General features: G+C 46.3%; 1 protein-coding gene across 2 annotated transcripts in view; it reads right to left on the bottom strand.

Annotated features, from left to right (window-relative positions):
* camkmt (calmodulin-lysine N-methyltransferase) overlaps positions 1-16,595 on the bottom strand; it is a 464,522-nt gene that overhangs the window by 446,593 nt on the left and 1,334 nt on the right. The gene's annotated exons all lie outside the window — the stretch shown is intronic.

Here is a 16,595-nt window from a genome sequence, read left to right as displayed (position 1 = left end):
CCATAACCGAGGACTTCTCGTTCTCGAATGCCTCCATGACCATGAGCAAGTCCGCTGGCATTTCATCAGGACCAGGGGACTTGTCTACCTTGAGTCCCATTAGCCTGTCCAGCACTACCCCCCTAGTGATAGTGATTGTCTCAAGGTCCTCCCTTCCCACATTCCTGTGACCAGCAATTTTTGGCATGGTTTTTGTGTCTTCCACTGTGAAGACCGAAGCAAAATAATTGTTTAAGGTCTCAGCCATTTCCACATTTCCCATTATTAAATCCCCCTTCTCATCTTCTAAGGGACCAACATTTACTTTATTCACTCTTTTCCGTTTTATATATCTGTAAAAGCTTTTACTAACCGTTTTTATGTTTTGCGCAAGTTTACCTTCGTAATTTATCTTTCCTTTCTTTATTGCTTTCTTAGTCATTCTTTGCTGTCGTTTAAAATTTTCCCAATCTTCTAGTTTCCCACTAACCTTGGCCTCCTTATACGCATTGGTTTTTAATTTGATACTCTCCTTTATTTCCTTGGTTATCCACGGCTGGTTATCCCTTCTCTTACCGCCCTTCTTTTTCACTGGAATATATTTTTGTTGAGTACTATGAAAGAGCTCCTTAAAAGTCCTCCACTGTTCCTCAATTGTGCCACCATTTAGTCTGTGTTTCCAGTCTACTTTAGCCAATTCTGCCCTCATCCCACTGTAGTCCCCTTTGTTTAAGCATAGTACGCTCGTTTGAGACACTACTTCCTCATCCTCAATCTGTATTACAAATTCAACCATACTGTGATCACTCATTCCGAGAGGATCTTTTACTCGGAGATCGTTTATTATTCCTGTCTCATTACATCTAAGATAGCTTGCTCCCTTGTAGGTTCTGTAACATACTGTTCTAAGAAACAATCCCGTACGCATTCTATGAATTCCTCCTCGAGGCTACCCCGTGCGATTTGATTTGACCAATCGATATGTAGGTTAAAATCCCCCATGATTACTGCCGTTCCTTTTTCACATGCCCCCATTATTCCCTTGATTATTGCCCTCCCCACCGTGAAGATATTAGTTGGGGGCCTATAAACTACATCCACCAGTGACTTTTTCCCCTTACTATCTCTAATCTCCACCCACAATGATTCAACATTTTGTTCATTCGAGCCAATATCGTCTCTCACAACTGCCCTGATATCATCCTTTATTAACAGAGCTACCCCACCTCCTTTCCCTTCTTGTCTATCTTTCCGCATCGTCAGATACCCCTGTATGTTTAATTCCCAGTCTTGGCCACCCTGCAACCACGTTTCTGTAATGGCCACCAAATCATACCCATTTGTAATCATTTGTGCCGTCAACTCATTTACTTTATTTCGAATGCTGCGCACGTTTAGGTAGAGTGTTTTAATACTAGTTTTTAAACCACGATTTTTAGCTTTGACCTCTCCTGCAGCCCCTTTATATTCAGTGGCCCTTTTTCTTTTGTGCCTTGTGTTTCTCCGCCCTCCACTTTTACTCATCTCCTTTCTGTCTTTTGCTTTTGTCTCCTTTTTGTTTTCCTCTGTCTCCCTGCATTGGTTCCCATCTCCCTGCCATATTAGTTTAACTCCTCCCCAACAGCATTAGCAAACACTCCCCCTCGGACATTGGTTCCGGTCCTGCCCAGGTGCAGACCGTCCGGTTTGTACAGGTCCCACCTTCCCCAGAACCGGTTCCAATGCCCCAGGAATTTGAATCCCTCCCTGCTGCACCACTGCTCAAGCCACGTATTCATCTGAGCTATCCTGCGATTCCTACTCTGACTAGCACGTGGTACTGGTAGCAATCCTGAGACTACTACTTTTGAGGTCCTAGGTTTTAATTTAGCTCCTAGCTCCTTAAATTCGTCTTGTCGGACCTCATCCTTTTTTTTAACCTATATCGTTGGTACCAATGTGCACCACGACAACTGGCTGATCACCCTCCCTTTTCAGAATGTCCTGCACCCGCTCCGAGACATCCTTGACCCTTGCACCAGGGAGGCAACATACCATCCTGGAGTCTCGGTTGCGGCCGCAGAAATGCCTATCTATTCCCCTTACAATCGAATCCCCTATCACTATCGCTCTCCCACTCTTTTCCCTGCCCTCCTGTGCAGCAGAACTTGGCTGCTGCTGCTCTCCCCTGATGAGTCATCCCCCTCAACAGTACTCAAAACGGTGTATCTGTTTTGTAGGGGGATGACCGCAGGGGACCCCTGCACTACCTTCCTTGCACTGCTCTTCCTGCTGGTCTTCCATTCCCTAGCTGGCTGTGGACCCTTCACCTGCGGTAAGACCAACTCGCTACACGTGCTACTCATGTCATTCTCAGCATCGTGGATGCTCCAGAGTGAATCCACCCTCAGCTCCAATTCCGCAACGCGGACCGTCAGGAGCTGGAGGCGGATACACTTCCCGCACACGAAATTGTCAGGGACCGGAAGTGTCCCTGAGTTCCCACATGGTACAGGAGGAGCATATCAAGTGACCGAGCTCTCCTGCCATGACTTAACCCTTAGATACATTTAAATTGGCAACAACACTGTTATAGAAGAGAAAAAATAAAAACTACTCACCAATCACCAGCCAATCACTTACCCCCTTGGCTGTGATGTCACCTTTCTGTTTCTTTCTACTTCTTTTTTGCCTTCTCCCTGTAGCTGCACAAGCCCGTCTCAGCGACGCGCCTCCTCACGCTGCTCCCGACTGCCTCACCACGCACCTCTCGCCGACGCTGGGCCCCTGACTCCCTCCTGTGCCTTTTATAGGCCTTTCTCCGAAGTCCCGACTGCCTCACCATGTAACTCTCGCCGACGGCAGCCTCTTGTGAATTCCCCCATACCCAGTCGTCTCCCTTGCGCAGTAGCGCATGTATGGGTTCGAGCAGGTTGCTTAACCCAGGTAGGAAATTACCGGAATAGTTAAGGAGTCCCAGGAACGACCGCAGCTCCGTCACGTTCTGTGGTCTCGGCGCATTCTTGATGGCCTCTGTCTTGGCGTCAGTGGGTCTGATGCCGTCTGCTGCAATTCTTCTTCCCAAGAACTCAATGTGCTGCGCCAGGAAAACATACTTCGAGCGTTTCAACCTGAGCCCCACGCGATCCAACCGACTAAGAACCTCTTCCAGATTCTTCAAGTGCTTAATGGTGTCCCGACCTGTAACCAGTATGTCGTCCTGGAAAACCACGATGCAAGGAACCGACTTTAGCAGGCTCTCCATGTTCCTCTGGAAAATAGCCACGGCCTCCGAATCCTGAACGGACACCGGTTATAGATGAACAGACCTTTGTGCGTTTTGATGCAAGCGAGGCCTTTCAAAGACTCCTCCAGCTCCTGCTTCATGTAGGTCGAGGTCAGGTCCAGCTTAGTGAACGTCTTTCCCTTCAGCCAGGGTCGCAAATAGATCGTCTGCCTTGGGTCGCGAGTACTGGTCCTTCAGCAACAAATGGTTAATCGTTACTTTATAGTCGCCACAAATTCTAACTGTGCCGTTCTCTTTAAGTACCAGAACAATCGGATGAGCCCAGTCGTTGAATTCCACCGGCGCAATGATGCCTTCTCGTTGCAATCTGTCCAGCTCAATTTCCACTTTTTCACACATCATGTACAGTACCGCCCATGCCTTGTGGTGGATGCGTCGCGTACCAGGAACCAAATGGATCTGCACTTTCGCCCCCATGAAGCTTCCAATGCCTGACTCGAACAACGATGGGAATTTGCTCAGAACCTGGGCACATGAGGCGTCATCGACAGACGAAAGCGCTCAGATGTCGTCCCAGTTCCAGCGGATTTTTCCCAGCCAGCTTCTGCCAAACAACGTGGGGCCATCCCCTGGCACAATCCACAGCAGGAGTTCGTGTACTGCTCTGTCATAGGAGACTTTGACTTCTGCACTGCCAATTACAGGGATTAATTCCTTGGTGTAAGTCCTTAGTTTGGTGTGAATGGGACTGAGCTTGGGCCTTTTTGTCCCACAGCCTGTCGAAGGCCTTTTTACTCATTATGGACTGACTTGCACCAGTGTCTAGTTCCACAGATACTGGAATACCATTCAGTTCAACATTATTGGTGGACATTTCGTAGTGAATGTGTGTATCCTGTACACTTCTGCCTCCTTGATGCGAGTCTCCAATTCAGCCTGATCCACAGTGGATCGATCTTCCTCTGCAACGTGGTGGTTTGCAGGGTTTGCAGCTCGCCTGCACATTCGCTGGAAGTGTCCCATTGTTCTGCAACCGTTGCATGCATAGTGCTTGAAGCAGCATTGAGGAGGCCGATGATCACCTCCACAACGCCAACAAGGTGCTAACTGTCTCACATTAACGATTGGCGGACTCTGGGTCAACTGAGGTTGGGCAGCAGCAGCCAGCGTGTACGTTCTGCCATGTACATTTCTGCTCGAAACCGACGTTACTTTATGCACGGTACTGGCCAAAACTTCTTTACTCTGCAAAATCTGTTTGGTGTTGTCGCTGGTGGACATAAATGCCTGGGCTATCATTATGGCTTTACTGAGATTCGGAGTTTCTACAGTCAACAGTTTGGGAAGGATTGTCTCATGTCCAATGCCCAGTACAAAAAAGTCTCTGAGCATTTGTTCTAGGAATCCCTCAAACTCACAATGTCCTGCGAGGCACCTTAGTTCAGCAACATAGCTCGCCACTTCCTGGCCCTCCGATCGTTGACACATGTAGAACCGATATCTCGCCATCAAAATGCTTTCCTTAGGATTTAGGTGCTCCCGGACCAGCGTACACAATTCTTCGTAGGATTTCTCTGTTGGTTTTGCCAGAGCCAGGAGATTCTTCATGACGTCATAGGTTGTTGCCCCACAGACAGTGAGAAGGATTTGGGAGCATTCTCTTCCCCTTCCAGCTCGTTGCCCACAAAGTATTGGTCGAGTCTCTCCACGAAGGCCTCCCAATCGTCCCCTTCTGAGAACTTCTCCAGGATACCGACTGTTCTTTGCAATTTCGCGCGGTTGTTTGTTACCTTGTCGCCAATTGGTACACTCATAATAAAGGATGAAACTGAGTACTGTGTACAATGAACAAGTGTGACCTTAGCTCCTTTAATAAGACTCCAGAGCGCAGGTACCTTGTGGGTGGCCTGCTTATATACCCTGTTCCCAAGGGATGTTGGGATCCCTTGGGACTCCAACAGGTGGGCCCTCTGGTGGTCAGGTATCATACAGGTTACAAGGAGTTAAATACATAACACTTCCAGTCACAAAAACATCAACCATTACCCTTTACTTCCTACCTCTAAGACAATTTTGGAGCCAACTTACCACTTTGCCCTGGATCCCAAGGGTTTTTACCTTCGTGACCAGTCCGCCATGTGGGACCTTATCAAAAGCTTTGCTAAAGTCCATATACACTACATCGTGCGCACTACCCTCATCGACCCTCCTGGTTACCTCCTCGAAAAATTCAATCAGGTTAGTCAAACACGAGCTTCCCTCAACAAATCCGTGCCTATCTAAATGTAGATTTATCCCGTCCTTCAGGAGTTTTTCCAATAATTTTCCCACCGCTGAGGTTAGGCTGACAGGCCTGTAATTACTTGGCCTATCCATTCTTAAACAAGAGTACCACATTAGCAATCCTCCAGTCCTCCGGCACCATGCCTAAATCCAAAGAGGACTGGAAAATGATGGTCAAGGCCTCTGCTATTTCCGCTTTTGCTTCGCTCAACAACCTGGAATACACTTCATCCGGGCCCGGGGACTTATCCACTTTCAAAGCTGCTAAATCCCTTAATACCTCCTCGCACTATGTTTATTTCATTCAGAATTTCACACTCCTCCTCGATAGCAGTATCTGCATTTCCCATTTCCTTTGTGAAAACAGATGCAAAGTATTCATTAAAAACCATACCAACATCTTCTTCTGTGGACACAGATTACCGTCATAGTCACTAATAGGCCCCACCCTTTCTTTAGTTATCCTCTTACTCTTAATATATTTATAGAACATATTTGGGTTTTCCTTGATTTTACTTGCCAAGAATTTTTCGTGCTCTCTCTCAGCACTCCTAATATCCTTTTTAATTTTACCCATATGGCCTCATTTGATGATCCATCTAACATATCATCCCTCCTCACAGCTGTAATAGTTTCTTTAATCAATACCGTGACCCCCCACATCCCTTTTTACCCCCGTCTTGTCTAAAAGTCCTGTGACCAGGAATATTTAGCTGCCAAACCTGCCCCTCTTTCAACTATGTCTCTGTAATGGCTATAATGCCATACTCCCAAGTGTCCACCTGTGCTCGCAGCTCATCCGCCTTATTCGCTATACTCCTTGCATTGAAGTATAACCCATTTAGCACAGGAAGACCTCCTTGATTACTACTTACTAACTCTTGTTTCCTCTGTCTTACAGATTCACTTTCTACATTCTTGCTTTCCAATTTCAGCTTTACTTCCTTCTCTATTGAATTTGTTCTCAGGTTCCCATCCCCCTGTCAAGCTAGTTTAAACTCTCCCAACAGCACTAGCAAATCTCCCCGCGAGGATATTGGTCCCGGCACTGTTGAGGTGCAACCCGCCCGGTTTGTACAGGTCCCATCGCCCCCAGAAGCGGTCCCAATGCTTCAGGAATTTAAACCCTCCCTCCTACACCAACTCTCCAGCCGCACATTCATCCTCTCTACCCTTCTATTCTTGTACTCATTAGCACATGGCACCAGTAGTAACCCGGAGATTACTACCTTCGAGGTCCTATCCTTTAATTCTCTTCCTAGCTCCCTAAATTCTGCCTGCATGATCTCATCCCTCTTTCTATCTTTGTCATTGATCCTGATATGGACTACGACCTCTAGCTGTTTACCCTCTCCCCGCAGAATGCCCTGTGTTCGCTCTGTGACATCCTTGACCCAGGGAGGCACCATACCATCCTGGAGTCACGTCTACGGCCGCAGAAACACCTCTCCTTTTTGTCTTTCATCCCGAATTAACTTTAATCTCGGGCTTTTGGTCCAGTCTGTCCATCCTTTCGGCCTGGGCAGGGGAGGGAGGCTTTCTGGCCCGTGCTAGGAGCGGTACTGGCTCCGGGGGAGAGAGAGTCCTTTCGGCCCGGGCTAGGAGCGGCTCCAGCTCCGGGGGGAGGGAGGCCTTTCGGCCTGGGCTAGGAGTGGCTCTGGGGGAGAGGGAGGCCTTTCAGCCCGGGCTAGGAGCGGCTCCGGCTCCAGTGGGGAAGGAGGCCTTTCGGTCTGGGCTAGGAGTGGCACCAGGCACCAGCAAGGGGGAGGGGGCCTTTCCAATTCATTTACTTTTGGCACAGAGACGCTTTAATATTTTCATGTCGGTAAGCTGCAGTTTTCAAGGAGCTTGTGCAGGTTGCTGTGAGCTGGCCAGAATGTCTTGTATGTTTCACTTTCCAGCCTCAGCCCACAGTGTGTCCCTCGTTACCCTGGCAACCCGATCTTTTTGGCGCACATCTTAGGCTCCACCCACAGAGCTAAGGACAATGTGCGCCAGGCCACATTCACTAATTAAAACGGGGAAACTTTCAGCTTTTTTTTGGCGTAGTTGGGCCCCAACCAAATGGCGTAACTCTTCAAATACGCCAAAAAACAGAACTGGGGAAAATTGAGCCCATAATGTGGAGAAATGTGAAGTTATCCACTTTGGTAGGAAAAATAGAAAAGCAGAGTATTTTTTAAATGGTGAGCGATTGGGAAATGTTGGTGTTCAGAGGGACTTGGGTGTCCTTGTACACGAATCACTGAAAGTTAACATGCAGGTACAGCAAGTAATTAGGAAAGCAAAGAGGATTTGAGTGTAAGAGTAAAGACGTCTTATTGCAATTATATAGGGCCCTGGTGAGACTGCACCTGGAGTATTGTGTACAGTTTTGGTCTCCTTACCTAAGGAAGGATATACTTGCCATTGAGTGAGTGCAACGAAGATTCACCAGACTGATTCCTGGGATGGAGAAATTGTCCTATGAGGAGAGATTGAGTAGACTAGGCCTATATGCTCTAGCGTTTAGAAGACTACGAGGTGATCTCATTGAAACATACAAAATTCCTTCAAGGCTTGACAGGGTAAATGCAGCAAGGATGTTTCCTCTGGCTGAGGAGTCTAGAACCAAGGATCACTGTCTCAGAATAAGGGGTTGGCCATTTAGGACTGAGATGAGGAGAAACTTCTTCACTCAGAGGGTGGTGAATCCCTGGAATTCTTTACCCCACAGGGCTGGGGAGGCTCAGGCTTTGAGTATATTCAAGACAGAGATCGACAGATTTTTGGATATTAAGGGAAGCAAGGGATATGGGGATAGAGCAGGAAAGTGGAGCTGAGGTAGAAGATCAGCCATGATCTCATTGAATGGTGGAGCAGACTCGAGGGGCCGAATGGCCAATCCTGCTCCTAATTCTTATGTTGATATGTTCTAGTTCCTTTGCCAATTATTTTAAATCTATGACTGCTGTTAACCGACCCACTTGCCAGAGGAAACAGTTTCTCCCTACTTGCTCGATTAAAACTCCCTCATCAATTTGATTACCTCTATTAGGTCTCCCTTTAACCTTCTCTGCTCCAAGGAGAACAATCCCAGCTCCTCCAAACTCTTATCCCTGGAATCATCCTGGTAAACCGCTTCTGTACCCTCTCCAAGACCTTGACATCCTTCTGAAAGTGTGGTGTCCAGAATTGCACACAATTCTTCATCTGAGGCTGAACCAGAGCTTTGTAAAGGTTCAGCATGACTTCCTTAGTTTTGTATTCAATGCCCCCATTTATAAAGCCAAGGATCTCATACACTTTCTTAATCGCCTTATCAACTTGCCCAGTCACCTTCAACAACTTGTGAATATGCACCCCGAGGTCCCTCTGTCCTTGCGCCCCCCTCAAAATACGACATGTCTTCCCATTTCACCAGTCTTTCTATGTACTCCTGAGGTCTTCCACTATCCTCCTTACTATTTACTACATTGCCAAGGATTGTATTATCAGCATACTTCAAAATTGTATTCTCTATACCCAAGTCCTGGTCATTTATATATAAACATGAAAAGCAATTGTAGCAATACTGATCCCTGGGAGACCCCATTGCATACTTCACTTCAGTCAGAAAAACATTTGTTCACCACTACTGTCTGCCTTTTATCCCTTAGCCAATTAGTTACCACCGTCCCTTCTATGGTTGGAGAAGGTTGCAGAGAAAGGGAGGGGCAAGGCAATTAAAGCATTTAAACATGAGGATGAGAATTTTAAACTTGAGGTATTGGGGACCGTGAGCCAACATAGGTCAGTGGATTCAGCGAATGCAAAGGTGATGAATGAACAGGATTTGGTGCGGGATCGGAAATGGGCAGCAGAGTTTTGAATGAGCTGAAGTTTATGGAGGCTTGTGGATGGAAGACTAGCCAGGAGAGCACTCGAATAGTTGGTTCTGGAGATAGTAACGGCATGGGTGAGGGTTTCGACAGCAGATGGTCTGAGGCTGGGCAGAGACAGGTGATGTTATGGAGGTGGAAATAGGCAGTGTTTGTGATGGAGAAAATATGGGGTTGTGAGCTCAGCTCTGGGTGAAATAGGACGCCGAGGTTGCAAAAAGTCTGGTTCAACCTGAGACAGTGGCTGGGTAGAGTATGGATATGGAAGTTGTGGTGGATGCTGTAAATGATGGCTCTGGTCTTCCCAGTTTTAACTGTCAAAATTGAGACTAATCTAGGATTGGATGTCAGACAAGCAGGCTGACAACACAAAGGCAGTAGAGGGATCATGAGAGGTGGAAAGGTAGAGTTGGGTGTCTTCAGTGTACATGTGAAACCTGTCCCCATGTCTTTAGATGATACTGCGAAGAGGCAGCATATAGATGAGGAAGAGGAGGCAGCCACATAGGTCCTCGGATGGACTCCAAAGTTAATGGTGCGGGGGTGAGAAAACAGCCCATTGTTGGATAGTAAGAGTGGAACCAAGTGAGAATAGTCCCACTGAGCTGGACAACTAAGGAGTCGTTGGAGGAGGATGGTGTGGTCAACTGTGTCAAAGGTTGCAAAGAGGTCAAGAAGGACGAGGAAGGATCGTGCACTGCGATCACAACGTATGTCATTTGTGACTTTGGTTAGGGCCATTTCAAAGCTGAGGTAGGGATGGAAACCTGACTGAAGAGATTCAAACCTGGAGTTGTGCGAAAGATGGACACCTATTTTGGAAGTGACATGTTCAAGGACTTGGTAAGGAAAGGGAGTTGGCGAAGAAGTGGTCATTTGCAAGACAGTGGGGTTTTTTTTGTTGAAGAATGGGTGATGACAGCAGTTTTCAAAGAGGTGATAGTACCTGGAGAATTGTTTCAATAAAAGTATGAAAATAAGGACAGAACCGAATGGTCTCCTGCTGTAAGTTTCTATGATTCTGTATATAACTTTAAAATGGGGACTAAATTATGTCTGTACGTCTTGGTCCAATTATCCCCTGTTCTCTAACCCCACTTCATCTTAAAGACTATATTTGGTCTTATCACCGTGCATGCAATGCCACGGCAAATAGGCTCATTTATAAAGAAAGAAAAAAAAAGACTTGGATTTATATAGCACCTTTCACGACCAGTCGATGCCTCAAAGCACTTTACAACTAATGAAGTACTCTTTGGCGTGTAGTCACTGTTGTAATGTGGGAAACGCGACAGCCAATTTGCACACAAGCAAGCTCCCACAAACAGCAATGTGATAAATGACCAGATAATCTGTTTTTTGTTATGTTGATTGAGGGATAAATATTGGCCAGGACACCAGGGATAACTCCCCTGTTCTTTTTCGAAATAGTGCCATGCAATCTTTTACCTCCACTTGAGAGAGCAGACGGCGCCTTGGTTTAACAGCTTATCCGAAAGACGGTACCTCCAATAGTGCGGTGCTCCCTCAGCAGTGGAGTGTCAGCCTAGATTTTTTGTGCTCAAGTTCCTGGAGTGGGACTTGAAACCACAACCTTCTGACTCAGAGGCTAGTGTGCTAGCCACTGAGTCAGAGCTGACACTTCTATGTGTATATGTGTGATATATCATACAGCACTTATCTTATGTAATGTCTGTAAGCTTGTAATGTTTGTAGCTCCACACTGTGGATGTGGACGTATTGTGTACTGCAACTGCAGAGTTAATAAATAAACAGAACCAGGCAGATTTCGGAGGCTTCCGAGAGAGCTGCCTGCCATGTTAGGAGCTGTGCGTGCTGTGCTCTGTGAATATATCACACTTGGCGGCGAGATAGGATTTTTCGGATGATTTAAAGCTTAAATTTTGTTGGGGGAAGGATTCAGCCAGCCGACAGAGAGACTTTGGAAGTTTCTGTCTTTGGAAAAAAGCTACAAAATCCGAGGTAAAATACAGCACACTGTGTGAACAGCTAGAGATTAAAATGGCAGATGCAATGGGGAATATAGACAAGACTGGGATCGTTTTAAAGCGTATGTGGATCGGCTAGAAATGTATTTCACTGCAAATAACATAATCGAAGTTCCAGACAATGCAGTCCAGAACCGGGCTGTGTTGGAACGCAAGAAAGCGATCTTCTTATCGGAGGTGGGTTGGGCATTATACGAAACCCTTGTAAATCTGCTTGTGCCTGACGAGCCAAAGGACACAACGTTTAAAAAGATTTTAACGCAGCTGGAGCAGCACTATAACCCCAAACCGTTAGAAGTTGCTGAAAGCTATCATTTCGGGATTCGGAATCAAAAGGCTGATGTAAGTATCAGTGATTACATCGTAACATTAAAAAAGCTTTCGATGCACTGCAATTTTGGAAACTTTCAAAACCGAGCATTACGGGATCATTTTGTTTGTGGGGTGAAAAATGATGCGATCAGAAGGAAGTTATTGACAATGGATGACTTGACTTTTGAGATTGCTTGTCAGACAGCGAGGTTGATGGGCATGGCCGAACAATATTCCCGAGAATTAAATAATGATTACTGTCGTCAGTCAACCGAGGTAAATCACCTGCAGGTTCAAAGTAAAAGACGGTGGGAGCCCAAAGTCTCAGAAACTGGAAATTCTAACAGAGCGTTGAAGTCGTGCTACAAGTGCCTGGGACCATACATTGCTCAAAGTTGTCTAAACGTGAAGGCAGAGTGTTTCTTCTGCAGAAAGACTGGGCATCTTGCGAAGGCATGCCGACTGAAAGGTAAACCAGCTTCCAAAGCTATGAGTCCAGCGTTCAAAGCTATGAGTAGAAATCCCAAGAGACTACATAGCATGGAAGAACAACAACAGGACGAGGAGATGTTGGAGTTACACTTCATCAGGAGCACGAGATTAATGGACAGCGATTCGGAAAACATCAAAATCCACATAGATGTTGCGGGATTCAAGATACTAATGGAAATTGACATGGGTGCATCCGTGAGTGTAGTACCGGAGTCACTATATCGCGACAAATTGCGTGATTTTCAACTGGAGAAATCCAAGGTAAGCTGCGAGGCTACTCGGGAGAGAAAATTCCTGTGGTAGGTCGTATCACCGTACCGGTGAAATATAAAGATCAATTTCAGAACTTGCCTCTAATAGTAGTGAAAGGAGACAAGTCTGCCTTACTAGGAAGAAATTGGTTGAGCTCACTGAGGCTGGATTGGAGTAAGATTTTCTGTGTGGAAGCGAGATTTTCATCAACGGATGAGGTTATCAAGAAGTATCCGAAGGTGTTCTGCGAAACGGGTAGTCCGATCCAAGGCTTCAAGGCGAGTGTCAGGGTACAGAAGGACGTTAGATCGGTTTACTATAAGCCACGTTCCATACCATATGCACTCAAGGAGAAAGTTGAGCAAGAACTCAAAAGACTAGAGACTGAGAACATTATTTGTAAGATAGATTGATGTAATTGGGCTACACCCATTGTTGTTGTACCTAAGTCTGATGGTGAGGTAAGATTGTGTGGTGATTATAAAGTAACCGTAAACCAGGTTCTAGAGGGTAATGTCCCCAATATAGAAGATTTGTTCACAACACTGACAGGTGGTCAGATCTTCTCAAAACTGGATCTTACGAAAGCCTACTTATAGCTTGAATTAGATGAGAAGTCCAAGTCACGTTTGACTATAAATACTTATCTAGGCCTATATCAATTTAATAGGCTACCGTTTGGAGTGTCTTCCGCCTCTGCCATATTCCAAGGGGTGATGAACCAGATTTTGCAAGGTATTGAAGGGGTAGTACGTTATTTGGATGACATACTAATTTCAGCACCAAATAGGCAAATTCATAATAACATATTGAATGAAGTCCTCAAACGGCTTGAGAAGGAGAGTACGAGTGTCTGCTCGTAAGTGTGAGTTATTTAAAAACTCAGTGGAGTACTTAGGGTACAGAGTAGACAAAGATGGTTTACATCCAACCATGGAAAAATTGGATGCAATTAGAAATGCACCCACTCCCAGGAATGTCACTGAACTTCGTTCATTCTTGGGTTTTTGAACTATTATGGGAAGTTCCTACCAAATTTGGCTACAGTATTACATCCACTGAATGAACTTTTGAAAAAACAAGTCCATTGGAAGTGGTCAAAAGAATGCGATACAGCATTCAAGGAGTGTAAAAGCAAATTGGTAGAGAGCACCATGTTAATTCACTATGATATATCTATGGAGATTAAGCTAGCATGGGATGCCTCTCCATATGGAGTTGGGGCAGTGATCTCTCATGTATCATGTAGTGGGGAGGAGAGACCAATTGCTTTTGCTTCATGCACTCTCAGTGCCAGTGAGAGTAATTATGCGCAAATTGAAAGGGAAGCTTTGGCATTAATTTTTGGGGTCAAGAAGTTTCACAAATACATGTATGGTCGTAAGTTTACCATCGTTACGGACCATAAGTCCCTAACAGCAATCCTCTATCCAAAGTCCCCAGTTCCAACATTAGCTGCAGCCCGAATGCAGAGATGGGCTTTGATTTTGTCAGCATATACATATGATATTGAATACAGACGATCAGCTGATGCAATGTCTAGATTGCCTTCCCCATCACAAGTTACACCCGATAGGGAAGAAGTGTTTTATTTTTCATACAACTCTTTTTGGGAAGTACAAAATAAACATTAGATCGAGTGCCCCCCCGATCTGGGGGACACTCCAGACACTTATAACAGCCCTCTTTTTTTTGTTTTTTTGGGGTTTTTTGTATTTTTGTAGGGTTTTTTTTGTGTTTTTTTTTAGGGCATTAAAATTACATATTTTACAAGTGCCCCCTATAAAAGGGGAGGGGGACACTAAAAACCCCGGCAATTAAAACAAATTAAACTTTAAAACATAAAATCAAATTAAAATTTGGTTGCCGGGGGTGACGATGCACTCCAGTCCACAGCTCCACAACTCTTTTTGGGGAACAAAAATAAACGTTAGATCGAGTGTCCCCCAATCTGGGGGACACTCCAGACACTTAACTGCTCCCAACAGCTCTACAACTCCTTTGGGGGTGGGGGTGGGGGGAGACAAAATAAACATTAAATCAAGTGCCCCCTAATCTGGGGAACACTCCAGCCACTTTTCAAATGCCCTTTTTTTTGTTTTTTTTGGAGGTTTTTTTTTACTTTTTAAGGGGGATTTTTTTGTGATTTTTTTGGGGCAATAAAATCATAAAGTTTACAAGTGCCCCCTATAAAAGGGGAGGGGGACACTAAAAATCCGGCAATTAAACAAATTAAACTTTAAAACATATAAAATCAAATAAAAATTTGGTTGCCGGGGGTGATGATGCAGTCCAGTCCCTCCGGTGCCCACCTCTCACGGAAGGCCGCGAGCGTACCGGTGGACACCGTGTGCTCCATCTCTAAGGACACCCTGGCCTGGATGTCGGCACGGAAGAGAGGCAGGCAGTCAAGCTGAACGACCCCCTCGACCGCCCGCTGCCTGGACCGGCTGATGGCACCCTTGGCCGTGCCCAGGAGCAGTCCTACGAGGAGGCCCTCGGACCTACCCGTTCCCCTCCGCACAGGGTGCCCAAAGATTAGGAGTGTGGGACTGAAGTGCAACCAGAATTTCAGGAGCAACCCCTTTAAATAATGGAACAGGGGCTGCAACCTCGCACATTCAGTAAAAACGTGGAACACGGACTCTTCCAGACCGCAGAAATTGCAGGCAGCCTGGGAGCCTGTGAACCGACTTAAAAATTTATTGCACGGGACTGCTCCGTGCACCACCCTCCAGGCCAAGTCCCCGATAAATAATGGGAGGACTCCCGCGTAGAGTGCACTCCATCGGGGACCCCCGCCTCCTCCGGACGGCAAGATGATACGCCATGGCGTGTCCGGACGGCAGACGAGGATGGCAAGGTTGAGAGTGTGCAGGAGCAGCCCGTACAGGAAACCCCTCCGCGCAGAACTGAAAGGCACGGAGGGGATTTCCCCGAGGAGGCTCAAGTTGTGAGGCGCCGGCTCCCGAGGGAGGTTCCGGAGTTTGGCGCCGATGAGGAATTCCGTCCGGACGGGGGTCAGTTCGGACGGGATCTCCCCACGTGCTTGAGCCTCCTCGACACACCTAACGGAGTCAGGGCCCAGTGCTGTTTTTAGCGACTCGATGGCATCAGCCGCGCGGCGGACGTCGGCCGAATTTAGGCGCCACGCCAGCATGTCTGGCGCCATCCAGCCCGCTCCTCCGCCATCGAGCAAGTCCCTGACCCTGGTCACCTCACCAGCCACAGCCCTCTCGTCCGACTGCCACCTAAAACCTCGGTCGTGGAGGTACGGATTCCCGAGCAGCGGCTCCTGCAGGACAGCCGCCACTCTTTGATGAACTGCCAGTCACAGCTGAAGAGATTGGTAGAGCAACTAAATGTGACCCAGTGATGTCAAAGGTGTATGAGTATATTGCAAATGGATGGCCAAACCAGGTAACAGGCAAAGATATTCATCCATTCTTCATCCGTAGGAATGAATTATCAGTCGATAAAGATTGTATCATGTGGGGTGCAAGAGTGGTTATACCAAATAAATTCAGGTCCAAATTATTAGGAGACCTCCATGACCAGCACCTAGGAATGTGCTTGACCATAAGTTTTGCACGCAGTTATTTATGGTGGCCAGGTCTTGATAAAGATATAGAGTACATCGTGAGTCAGTGTACGACATGTCAATCGGTAAGCAAGCAACCACTACCATTACAACCGTGGAAATGGCCTCCCATGGGAAGCAAAGGCTATATATTGATTTTGCTGAGTTAGAAGGACAACAATTGTTCATTGTGATTGATAGCCATTCGAAGTGGGTTGAGGCATTTCCAATGTGGAAAATAACAAGTAAAACATTGGACATTTTACGAAAATTATTTTCTTCATTTGGCCTCCCTGAAGAAATTGTTTCGGATAATGGACCACAATTTAGTTCAGAAGAATTTGCACAATTCATGAGCAAAAATGGTGTGAAACATACCAAGGTTCCACCGTACCACCCTGCTTCGAATGGTGCAGCAGAGCGCACTGTACAAATTGTAAAACGTGCCCTCATAAAATAAATGTTAGATCCAAATCCAAGGAAACGACAGTTGTCATTGGATCACAAATTGGCTAATTTTTTGATTACATATCAAAATACTCCACATACAACTACTAGTAGAACACCAGCAGAGTTGTTTCTCAAACAACAGCCACGAACCA

This window comes from Pristiophorus japonicus, chromosome 9 (genome assembly GCF_044704955.1).
Source record: "Pristiophorus japonicus isolate sPriJap1 chromosome 9, sPriJap1.hap1, whole genome shotgun sequence".
Classification (NCBI taxonomy): Eukaryota; Metazoa; Chordata; class Chondrichthyes; family Pristiophoridae; genus Pristiophorus; species Pristiophorus japonicus.
This window is presented reverse-complemented; position numbering and strand designations above follow the sequence as displayed.